The sequence below is a fragment of the Phyllostomus discolor genome, chromosome 1 (assembly GCF_004126475.2).
Source record: "Phyllostomus discolor isolate MPI-MPIP mPhyDis1 chromosome 1, mPhyDis1.pri.v3, whole genome shotgun sequence".
Taxonomy (NCBI): domain Eukaryota; kingdom Metazoa; phylum Chordata; class Mammalia; order Chiroptera; family Phyllostomidae; genus Phyllostomus; species Phyllostomus discolor.
Window position 1 is genome coordinate 98998781 of NC_040903.2, and position 11688 is coordinate 99010468.

The 11688-nt window shown below is 36.3% G+C and overlaps 1 pseudogene; it reads left to right on the forward strand.

Moving 5' to 3' along the window:
- The first annotated feature begins 5014 nt into the window (after positions 1–5014).
- LOC114493626 lies at positions 5015–5107 on the forward strand (annotated as a pseudogene).
- Positions 5108–11688: the final 6581 nt, after the last annotated feature.

The window sequence follows — 11688 nt, forward strand, 5'->3', positions numbered from 1 at the left end:
AATGCCCCCAACAGTCCAGGGGCCTCACAACAGCACCCCCACCCTTTTTAATCCAAGTATAATTCAATAAAAGCTCAAAACCCCCACCCCTCAAGGTGATATATCTCTCCACATTGTGCCCCTCTCGTTTCTTTCTTTTTTTTAAAAAATATTTTATTTATTTATATTTAGAGAGAGAAGGGAGGGAGAAAGAGAGAGAGAGGGAGAGAAACATCAATGTGCGTTTGCTGAGGGCCGTGGCCTGCAACCCAGGCATGTGCCCTGACTGGGAACAGAACCTGCGATGCTTTGGTTTGCAGCCCACGCTCAATCCACTGAGCTACACCTGCCAGGGCCCCATCTCCTTTCTTGGAGAGTGAATAAAATCTTCACTCTCTACACTTTCTTCTCTTTGTGAATTCTTTCAGAGCCCACCATAACACTCTCTCTGGATGATTCAATTGTCCCATTGTGTAGAATTCCAGAAGCCTGAAAGTCTTTCTTTACTTCATCTTGTCTCTTTTTTTATTTTTCAGTTCAAACTAGCAGTATCCCTAATCCTGTTTCTCTTCCTGGATTCTGCTGAGATTGTTGATTAGAATAGAATCATGGGTAATCTCTTTATGTAGTGACTGTCCAGACAGCCCTTGGTGTTCTGTCCAGAACATGCTTTTTTTTTTTTTTTTTCCCAAAATACTGCATTTTTGAACTATAAGACGCACTTATCCCCGCCCTCCTAATTTGGGAGGAAAATGGAGCGGTGACCTTGTTCCTGCCTCCCATGACCCCACTCCACCACCACCATCCCCCCCCCCCGGGAAGTTAGATAAGTTACATTCGGACTATAAGACACACACCCCCTTTCCTCCCAAATTCGGTAATTAGTCTGAGAAAAATATGGTAAATAGTCTGAAAATTTTCCAAATATTTAAGTTCTGATTCCTTTTTGCTTAACAATTCTTTCAATGTATTTCTCCTCTCACATTTTACTATAATATAAGTAGTAAAGAGAAACCAGGCCACACATTTTCAACACTTTGTTTACAAATCTCCTCAGCCAAATAGTCATCACTCACAAGACTAAAGACAAAGGAATTTTTCATTAACACTGTAGTATTTGAATTGAGGAAGTTTTCCCCATGGGAGTACACATTATTCTAAAACCACAGTACACATATAGTGAAACTGGACAATTAAGTAAATAAATGGGAATGGTGGGAGCCAGGTTTCTCATGGTTGCAGTGAGGGGTTGCAGACAAGCAATTGGAGAAGGCTAGAATGATTCATGTGGTAATGAATCAGAGTTCTAAACAGCAGTATAAATTCACGTTTAGCTTACAACAGGTACAAATGGTTGCCTACAGCAGGATTTATGGATATGTGCTATACACAGGTTAATATGCCACACATATGTGGCTCTGTCAGCTGAGAGGCCCTAGAGGAAATGACACCTGTGGAAGAAAAGGGGCCACAGTCTAAACCTGACATGCTCTAGGGAGGCCTGTATGGTGGCCTTACAAACTCAGAAACTTAAAGTAACCACATACTTTAAATAATTAAACTTTCTAACTAAAAGCAGGTCATGGTGGATAGTCATGTCCTAGGCTAGCATCTTTCCTGACAAGTCAATCTTTACCTTAACTGAGTATGTCTATTGTCTTTTTGCATCTAAGATAACATCTTTGATTCCAAAGCAACTTCCCTTTTTACTGACCCCTCTGTCACAACAACCACTCCAGAGCAGAGACCACAAATCCCCATACTGGTATTATTATTATTGTGTTAATTGTTGACTGTTAACCATCCTGTACCCACCTGTGTAAAATAAAGATGTGTATATCCAACCCCAGAGATTTCCCAGTTTTGCCTTCTCCTGACTCCCTAATCTATCACCAATAGATTTCATGTAACCCCCTTTTGCCTCCTCTTTGGATTGTAATATATAAAATAAGGACAAAACTGCCCCATTTTCTCAATCCATTGAGGTTTTGCTTCGTGGCAATCATCATCAGTTCGGCTCAACTAAATTTATAAAAATTCTTACAGGTTTGTGTGTTTCATACATTGACACACCCCAGTAGCAGCAAGCATACTAGTTCCCAGACCTTGGTTTCTGATACCATCCTCCAATAACAAAAAGTAGGGCTCCTTGGAGAAATGTACAAAATGAGCCTTTGAACAACAAATAAGATTATTAGATTTAACCCAAAGTATAAAATAAATATCCATAAATTCATATAGATATAAAGTGATTAAATAAATATATAAATAGGGGAGAATTGACAAGACACTCTTGCAGAATAATTAGAAATAATTGAAATAGGTACTTTACCAGATACTTCACTCTTGAGAAAGAGGAGTACAATTCTCTGTTCCTTTCATTTGTGCTGTGTGTGGTGGCTCCCTTCCAGAGACTGCAGTCTGAAAAGAGGGAAAAAGAGTAATTTTACAGTAGAGAAATCTAACAAACTACCTCAGTCAGGTGATCAAGTTAACATTAATCGTGCCTACTCATGTAGATATGGGGTACCCTGAGAAGATACAGGGAGAATTGCACTTGATCTCTGTTATTTTCTTCTCAAAAATCCTTAATTCCAATTTGATAGATAGAAAAATGGACAAATTCCAGTGGAAGAGTGTTGTACAAAGTATCAGACCCTCAGTACTCCTGACAGCTGTCAAGGTCATCAAACACAAAGAAACCACTGCAACTGTCATAGCTAACAGAATCCTAAGGAGGCAGGATAATGAAATGCAATATGGTATCCTGGATGGGCTTCTGGAATAGACAAAAAGGCATTCAGTAAAAACTAAAGAAACCTAAGTAAAGTGTAGACTTTAGTTAAAAATAATGTACTAATAGTAGTTCTTTATTTATAACAAATGACCCAGACTGATATGACATGTTAATAACAAAGGAAAATGAGAATGGGTATACAGGAACTCTGTACTGTCTTTGTAATTTTTTGTAAATCTAAAATAATTCTAAAATTAAAAAGTTCATTTAAAAAAACTATCAATTAGATTCCTCCTCTAAAAATGAAAATATAAAAATTAAGCTTAAAATGCATATTTTAAAAGATATTATAGTAAATGTTAATGACAATAGTTACATTTTTCATAAAAATTCTTTAGAGATATTTATGAATGACTAGAAATTCCTAGAAATATACTCACCACAGATTTCCAATTCTACCGCTGCCTTGACACATAAACTCAAACCTCTGCCACTCTGGGTCACACTTTACTCAAGGTTAACATACTTAATTCTCTTATGCATTCAATTTTAAGTGGTTTTGTGTATCTCATTATCTGCACTAACTAATGATAAGATTTGGGACATTTTAAAAACTTATGCTCTAAGGTCATATATAATGTTGTGGTATAATAATTCACATCATTATAAATGAAGAAAACAAAACCTGTGTGGTTGAAATTGGTGTCCTTCCCCCTTTGTAAGAGGAGTTAGGTCTGTTGTATTAACACACATCTGTACTCACATTTGTGCACCTCTTATAAATATCAGTACCTGGAATGTTAGTCCCATAGATTATTAACAATAAGTAACTTATCACTAATTTCATCAGACCAAAATTCAGTGTTCCCCAAAATGCTAAATGTTTGCTAGATACAGGTAAACCTCCCAAAAAGGCATAATGCACTAAGCCATTTATATATCTACATGGTCACTTAAATTTGGGGGGTACATGGTAATTGGACAAATGAATAATTTTAGCACAAAAAATTTCAATACTCAGAGTCACTGAGCAGTAAAATTTTGAAGACATAAAATTTTATCTTACCCAGACTTTTACTTTTAGAATTTCTAAGTTCTCAATAATTTGATGAAAGAATATATGTTATTTGGTGATACATCTACATATATTTTGTTCAATAGTCAAAGAAAGTATGAATAGAAGTATAAAATGATGGATTCATTTTAGTTTGTGGTTAGCAAGAACCTAAGCAAAGATTATGCAGAACAAAATTCAGAAACAATAGAAGACATGTATACAGTATATCAAAAAGAATGGGACTTAGCTGCAGTAATAATTTAGAAATGATATAAAGATAAATGCAATGATCAATTATACACAGATAACCAAAAAAGGGACTCACTTCTACTTATGAGGGGCTTTTCCAATAATGCTTAGGTAGGATTAATTGGCCTGCTCATTTGGGAAGGGGAAGAAAATAATTCAAAAATGGGCTAACTTTTTCTTTATACAGTCAAACATCACAATTATGGAAATACAGAGGGCGTTTATTTTATAGAGAAATCAGCATAGCTCTCTCAGGCTTTATCTGTACACATTCCAGCAATTCTAAGAATTGTTGAAATATTCAACAATTTAAACAAGAAGCTTTTGGCTTTTTAATTTCGTTTATATTAGTGTAAACTGATCATATATAATAAGATCAGGAAAGCCAGAGATATCAATTATGCTGAAATTATCTGGCACTGGATTAGGCAATTTCTAGAGTGTTACTTGCCCCCTTTCTCAGACCTTCATTCTCCAGGTGCTGCTCCATGTTCCTCTGACAATGGGTGGACCCCACTTAGGAGGCTTAGCTCCACTGGTGAGGGGATCTTGGTTAATTTTTGTTGGCTTTAAACCAACTTAAACTACCTAGGGTTTGTAGTATGCTTCATTTTTACTAATTCTCTGTCTTTCTGTTAAACCCACCAAGCTCTCTTCACATGCCCACAACTGTACTTCTGCTGTGGCTTTCTCATCTGCCCTCTGGTTTCCACCCCTGGGACTTGATTGCTATCTCTGTCACATAAATGCCTCCTGCACATAAGAGATGCTTTCTCACCCTTGTGTCACATGGAATAACCTGTAAGAGTTTGGTGAGGTGCTGGTCAGAATTCCTGCTATGACCAGTGGAGCAGTGAACAACAGTACTAATTTCATTTGTCTGCATGTTGGGAAGTGTTCCTTTGATCTCCATACCATTCCAAGACTGGACTGCATGGCCCACAACTTTGGAAGTATTATAATTATTTACTTGACATTAAAACTTTATTTCCATGCTCACTTGGGCGGCACATATACTAAAATGATAACAACACAGTGAAGATTAGCATGGCCCCATGCAAATTCATGAAGTGCTCCATGTTTGTGCAGGTCTCCAGTGGGCGACCTCACACTCTTTGATGATTAATACATACACAAACTTCATTTTCCAAAAGAAATAATCCTTATTTGATTCTTCAGCAGTTCTACCTTACTTTACATGACAGACACTATATGGTAAAGTGTCCCCAAATTTGTATTTTGCTCATAATACAGAGTTCTTGCATCTGTCAAGGCTAAGGTTGTCTTCTACCCACGACCTGCCTTAAATCCCACTATGACTAGTAGCCTTGGGGACCAGTCCAGGTTCTCAGTAAAAGAGAGAATAGAGGGTTACGCTGGGCTCCTACCAACATACCATCTTATAGTGAAAATAGGTCACAATAAACAAAAAACCTATTTTAGGCAATCATTCAAGACATTCTTCTACATTTGATTCCTAACTCAATAATTGAAATCACTTTTTCATAGAATCAGGCTCCTGGCTCCTTATCATCCTAACACACACTTCCGGTTCTTGCTACATCTAGTTGCTGTCTGGCTACTCTACAGGTATCTTTGGTACCCTTGGATAGTATTTGCACCTTAGGACTCTGTAAGATATTTCCCTGTTCTGAATCCCCTATCTTTTAAAAGAATCAAACTATTTTTCATGTATATTTCAAAGAACAGAGTAAAATGTGAAAGGGCAGAAAATTCAAAAGCTTTAATACAAGAACATGATATTTAGTATGTATAGACATTATTCCCAGAGAAAAAGATCAGCCTAAATTTAGCAGGTTAACAATGGAAATTCAGATTTTTGAGAAAATTAGAAATTAACATTAGAAATGCATGGCCTTTTCTAGATTGGAGAAACAAAGAGAGAGGCAGTATTTTCAGATTCCAAAATTTGGGTCAAATGGCGGTAGCTGGAATTAGGGCAGGGCTGTCCAGAGGGAGCTGGAAACAATGAGGAGATACAGCTACTGGCAGAGAAGCTCTTCAAGGAAGTGAGGGAAGGAAAAACATAGCCTGGTGTCCTCCTCTCTGCCTGCTCTCCAGTCACCCATCAGTACCTCCCACTGGCCAAAGGCCAAAGCAGAGACAGGATGAATAATGAAGCTGGGTGCAAAGGGGCTCCAATTAACATTGTTGCAGATTCCTCAGTTTGGGGAAGCCTCTCAAGTCACGGTGGCTAAAGAAGCTGTCTCTTCTTGCATGACATCTCTTACTGGTAGCCATTGGGCAGCTTCTCGTCCCATGCTTTATGGTTTTCCTTGAGGCTTAACTGTGATCACTTTCCTTAATTTTGAAATCCCACAAATCTGCCATCTATCATATGGATCAGCCATGAACAATGCACTAGTTCGTCCACCCCTAACTCCTCACAGCCATAATATAAGAGAAACTAGAGATGTTATGATTCATTTTCTTATAAGATGCCATCACATGGGATACCAGTTCTCATGTGTTTGGACAACTAACAAAAAAGGAAAGAAAAAAAGAAAATAAGAAGTCTTGGAGATGATGTGGAGAAATGGAAACTTTTGTGCGTTGTTAGAGGGAATATACAATAAAATGTTGCAGCCACTGTGGAAAAAAGTTCTTCAGTTCCTCAAAAAGTTAAACATAGAATTACCATATAATCCAGCAATTTCCAGTTAGGTATATACAAATACTTGTATACTAATGTTCATAGCAGCATTATTTACACTAGCCAAAGGTGGAAACTACCCAAGTGTGCATCAACAGATGAATGGTTAAACAAAATGTGGTATATACATACCATGAAATATTATTCAGTCACAGAAAGGAATGAAAGGCTGATATATGCTATGACATATAGCATATAATCATGAAAACATGCTAGGTGAAATAAGCCAGACAAAGAAGGATAACTATTACATCATTCCACTTTTATGAGGAACTAGAATAGGCAAATTCAGAGGGAGAGAAAGTAGAATAGAGGCTACCAGGGTTGACCGAAGAGAAAATTGGGAGTTATTTTTTAATGGATACAGAGTTTCTGTTTAAAAAAACTCTGTATAATAAAAAAGTTCTAGAAAAGGATAGTAGTGATCATTACACAGCATTGTGAACATACTTAATGCCACTGATTTTTACTGAATCATACACTTAAAACTGGTTAAAATGGTAATTTTTATTATACATAGGTATGTATACACACAAAAGAATTGAAAAGGAGGCAAAGATTCTTCACTGGATGAAAGAAGGTGAAGGGATTAGCCAAAGAACATATACGTATGACCATAGACACAGACAACAGTGCAGCGATGGCCAGAGGGAAGAGGAAGGGGGGTGCTAGGGCTGGGTGGAGGTGAGCAAAGGGGAGGTTATGGGGACATCAGTACTAGTGTCAAAAATAAAAATAAAGAAAAATCTTTTTAAAAAAGAATGATTAAGATCCAAAAGTATGGACAAGGAATAATCTCCCAGACATATTAGGTTTAAAAAACAAGACAGAATGTATAGACCATTCTGTCATTTTTAAGGAAAAAAAATATGGGGTCTTCCCACACAAATATACACATACACTAATGTATACAGAGAGATTCTCTGGAAAGATGCCCAAGTAACTGATAAGCGTGGTTTCCTATGAAGTGAGAGATGATGTGGGAGAGAGATTTACATTTGATTTTTTTCTTAGAACTTATGTGTCACCTACAAAAAAATTAAGTAGGTTTGCATTAGAGTAGTAGTTATTTTAGGAAAATTAAACTGTCAGAAATGCATATGATTGATTGGGTGGGGAAAGACCAGAGTTAACAACATTGTTTAAATGGCTGCTTATGCTCTGCAACATGTGACCACTGGCACCAGAACAGATCTGGTACCAGAAAGGAAATTGAGAGATACCTTAAATATTGATGTATTAGACATATGGCATAAAGAAACAATGGCAATAGAAAGATAATGCTAAATTTGGGGGTCTGGTTGACTAAGACATTGTCAATCCCTTAATTATTATCGATAAATAATAAAGAAAATCCTCTATGTCCACAGATTCATTCCTCAAACATTTATGTTGTTTTGCCAGGTGCTGGGGATTCAGAGAGGGTGAAATGCAGGCCCTATGTAAAGACAGTTTGTGGAGAAGACAAATGTGAATAGAAAACTACAGTAAAGTGAAATAAATACCTCAGCAATGAACACAGAAAGAGCACAGAGTAAAGGGTTGCCAGAGATTGATAGAGGAGGTATGTTTTTAGTACCATTCTCAGGAGTGATCTGGAACCTCACTGGACAAGGACAAAGACCTCAGGCAGAAAAAGTGGGAATGGTGCTCTTCAGGCGTGAGAACTTCAGGGCATCTGTAGTGTGCTATGTCAAGTGCCTAGGAGGGCAGGGGGACATTAGGTCCCCCAGGTTCCTTAAATCAACATTTCAAAAATAAGTTCGTGATTTATCCATAAAAACCTGCTGTTCCTGCTGACTAAATAATTAGGTTTTAGGCATTACAATCCTAAGCATATCCTTTTGTGATTTATAGTTTTGATTATCTTGTTTTCTGTGCCAATGCCAGCTTCCTCCCTAGGTAATGTATTTTTTGTCTTCCCTGAGGCCTTTAACTCCTACTTGTTAATGTGGGGCAATGGGAGAGGTGAGTGACTTGTGAGAATAATTGAGACTGTCTTTAGGATTCCAAGCAGGCTGGGAAAGAGGGATATTTGGGAGGAGAGGTTGTGGGCCTAAAAAAAAACACCTCCCTGAAAATAGAAGCCCCCATCGATGTGCCTGACTAGGCAGAGTGAACGCAGTGCTGATCGTGTCCATGGAGTTCTCAGTTTTCTGCCTCATTAATAAGGCTGCAATATTACATTATTCAAATAATGAAATCAATACTCAGGTGACACATCAGTATTCACACAGAGCCATAGGAAAATAAACTGAGTGGATGATTGCTATGTGCAGCAAAAACACTTCATCATGCCTGACGTAAAAATGATCATTTCCACAGTTCTCAGCCACTTTTTCACCTCTCACCCTCTTTTTTTTTCTCTGTGGTACAAATGGCACACACTAACACTGACACAGAATAGAAATCAATGGAATATTTATGATAAAGACCTTGCTGTTGCAAATAATACCCTAAATATATGAACAATAAAATAATATGAATAATAGATAATATTTGAGAGCTTACACTGTTCTAAGTGATTACTATGTTTTAGAAAAAATATCCACTACTAAACTTTGAGGTAGGTATCATTATTACACCTATTTTTAGAGATAAGAAAGCTGAGACACAAAGAAGTGGAATAAATTGCGAAGGCCAAATAGCAAATAAGTGGCAGAGCTGGCATTTGAAGGGACACAGTCTGGCTCCAGGGCCTGAAATGTTAAACATGAGACCATGGAACTCTTGACTTACATGTGTTACTCTGGGCCATCAAATGAAACATGGGTGTGACCTTGAGAACATTATGACAGAACACCGTAATTGATAAACAAATTTGTAGTGATGGGATCATACAGGATCTGTTACAATAGCCAATATTTTTATCTCCTAGCTTGACTCTGGAGATAATGAGCCTTCAATTTTTTATAACTTCATAAATTAATAGCCTCATACATATGTAATCCCTGAAATCAAGATTCTTATGAGAATCTTGAATATGCTACATTTTTGTGACTGGTCATAACTAAAATATATTAGATATCTTTAAAAAAGAAATAGGTAGGAAATAAAATGTGGAAATAAATAACTCACATGCTTTTGCTTATAAGACACTGTAAGTTATATTATTTCTTATCAAATCAGAATACCATAAAACCAGGGGAATGTAATCCGAAGAATTTTAGATCTCTTTGCCCTTATCCTTTCTGCAATTACTGCCATTATTTTTTGCTTAATAGTCCATAAGCAGAGGAATCTGCTTATCCTTTGGAATCTTAAAGTTCTGAGAATCTGGGAAATAACTACATATATTTATAAGTAATACACTTTCTTTGTTTTTTCACTTTTCTTTTCAGTATTTTCTTTTTTTTTTTTCAAAAAGTCTTCATGCCTTCACGGTAGCTTGTTAGACACTAGTCTTTCAATGGTTCAAAAATGCCACACGTCATGACATTTTATAAATGGTGCATTTGCTCCAGTTCTGTGTTTGGCAAAAAACCTCTTAGTGCACTTCATGATTCTCACCAGTGCAGATGGGGAAAGGGGTGCTGTCACCAAAAGGTACTTATATTTCAAGAGGCAATAGTAAGTCAAAGGAAAAAGAACAATTTCATGATACTATTCACAGTGGAGAATGGCCTTGGAGAGAGATGGCTGCAATCTATAAAATGTATGTTATAATTAAAATTGTAACTATGGGTTTATGATTTTCCACAGATACCACTAGCTACCTTAATTGAAAAGGTGGAACTTCAAATTAGCACTGCATTGTAATTACAATGAGAAAGGGTGTAATTAAATGTGCATGCCGGTGAGGGTCACTAAGTGAGACAAATCCAGGTTCTGCCTGCTGCTGCTATCCCTCCAATGATTAAAAACAAAATTGTGATGTAGCAACTTTAACTAAAATATTGTCTATAGTGGTTTACTAGCCCACTCTTAAAGGCATAAGGTGACTTGAACATAGCTAAATGTGTAACATGCTGAGTGTAAACTCCTTAAAAGGAGAAGTGGAAAATTTTGTATATGTATATAATTTATATATACTTATAATACATAATATATAATATAGTTTATAAAAGATATTTATATTTAAAATATACTTTATGTTTATTTATCTATAATATTAATATATTTTTGTTATATGCATGTTTACATATATGTAAACCCTAATGCACTGCTCCATTGGGAATGTGAATGAGTGGAAAATGTCAGTGGTCATGAAGATCAACACCCTTCCTTTTGTATTTTTAGTTTCTTTGTTTTTCTTTCATCCCTGTTAGTAAAAGAGTATTTTGGAGAAAAGCCAAAATGTTTAGGGCTATTCACACTATTTAATAGCTTTACAGATTTAAGTTTCAAGCAAATCTTTTTGAGAGCCCCCTGCCAGACTTGTAATAGAAATGCTGATTTCTATTACAAAAGAAGCGAAATCAGGATCTTAAAGAGATAGTAGCTCTCTCATATTCATGGCTGCATCACAACAGCAAAGATGTGGAAATAGCCTATTTGTCCTTCAACAGATAAATGGATAAAGAAAATGTGGCATGACTATTCAACCTTTATAAAGAAGAAAATTCTGCAATATGCAACATGGGTGAACTTTGAGGGAATTATGTTAAGTGAAATTAGTCAGTCGCATAAAAACAAATACTGTATAACATCATTTATATGAATTATCTAAAATATCAAATTTATAGACTCAAAGAGTGCAGTGGTGGCTCCCAGGGGCTAGGAGAGAGTTAGAGGGGAATGAGCAGTTAATAATCAACAAGCATAATGTTTCAGTGAAGTAGATGAATGAGCTCTAGAGAACTGTTTTACATTGGAGCTATAGTCAGCAATCATGTATTGTATGCTTAAAATTTGTTAAAAGGGGAGGTTTCATAAGTATTCTTACCACAGTAAAATAAAAATTTAAAACTATTAATCAAATAAATGGCTGTTAAATGAATTTAAGCCTAGATATACCTAATTTCAAATTCTATGTCCTTTCAGCTAAAAATA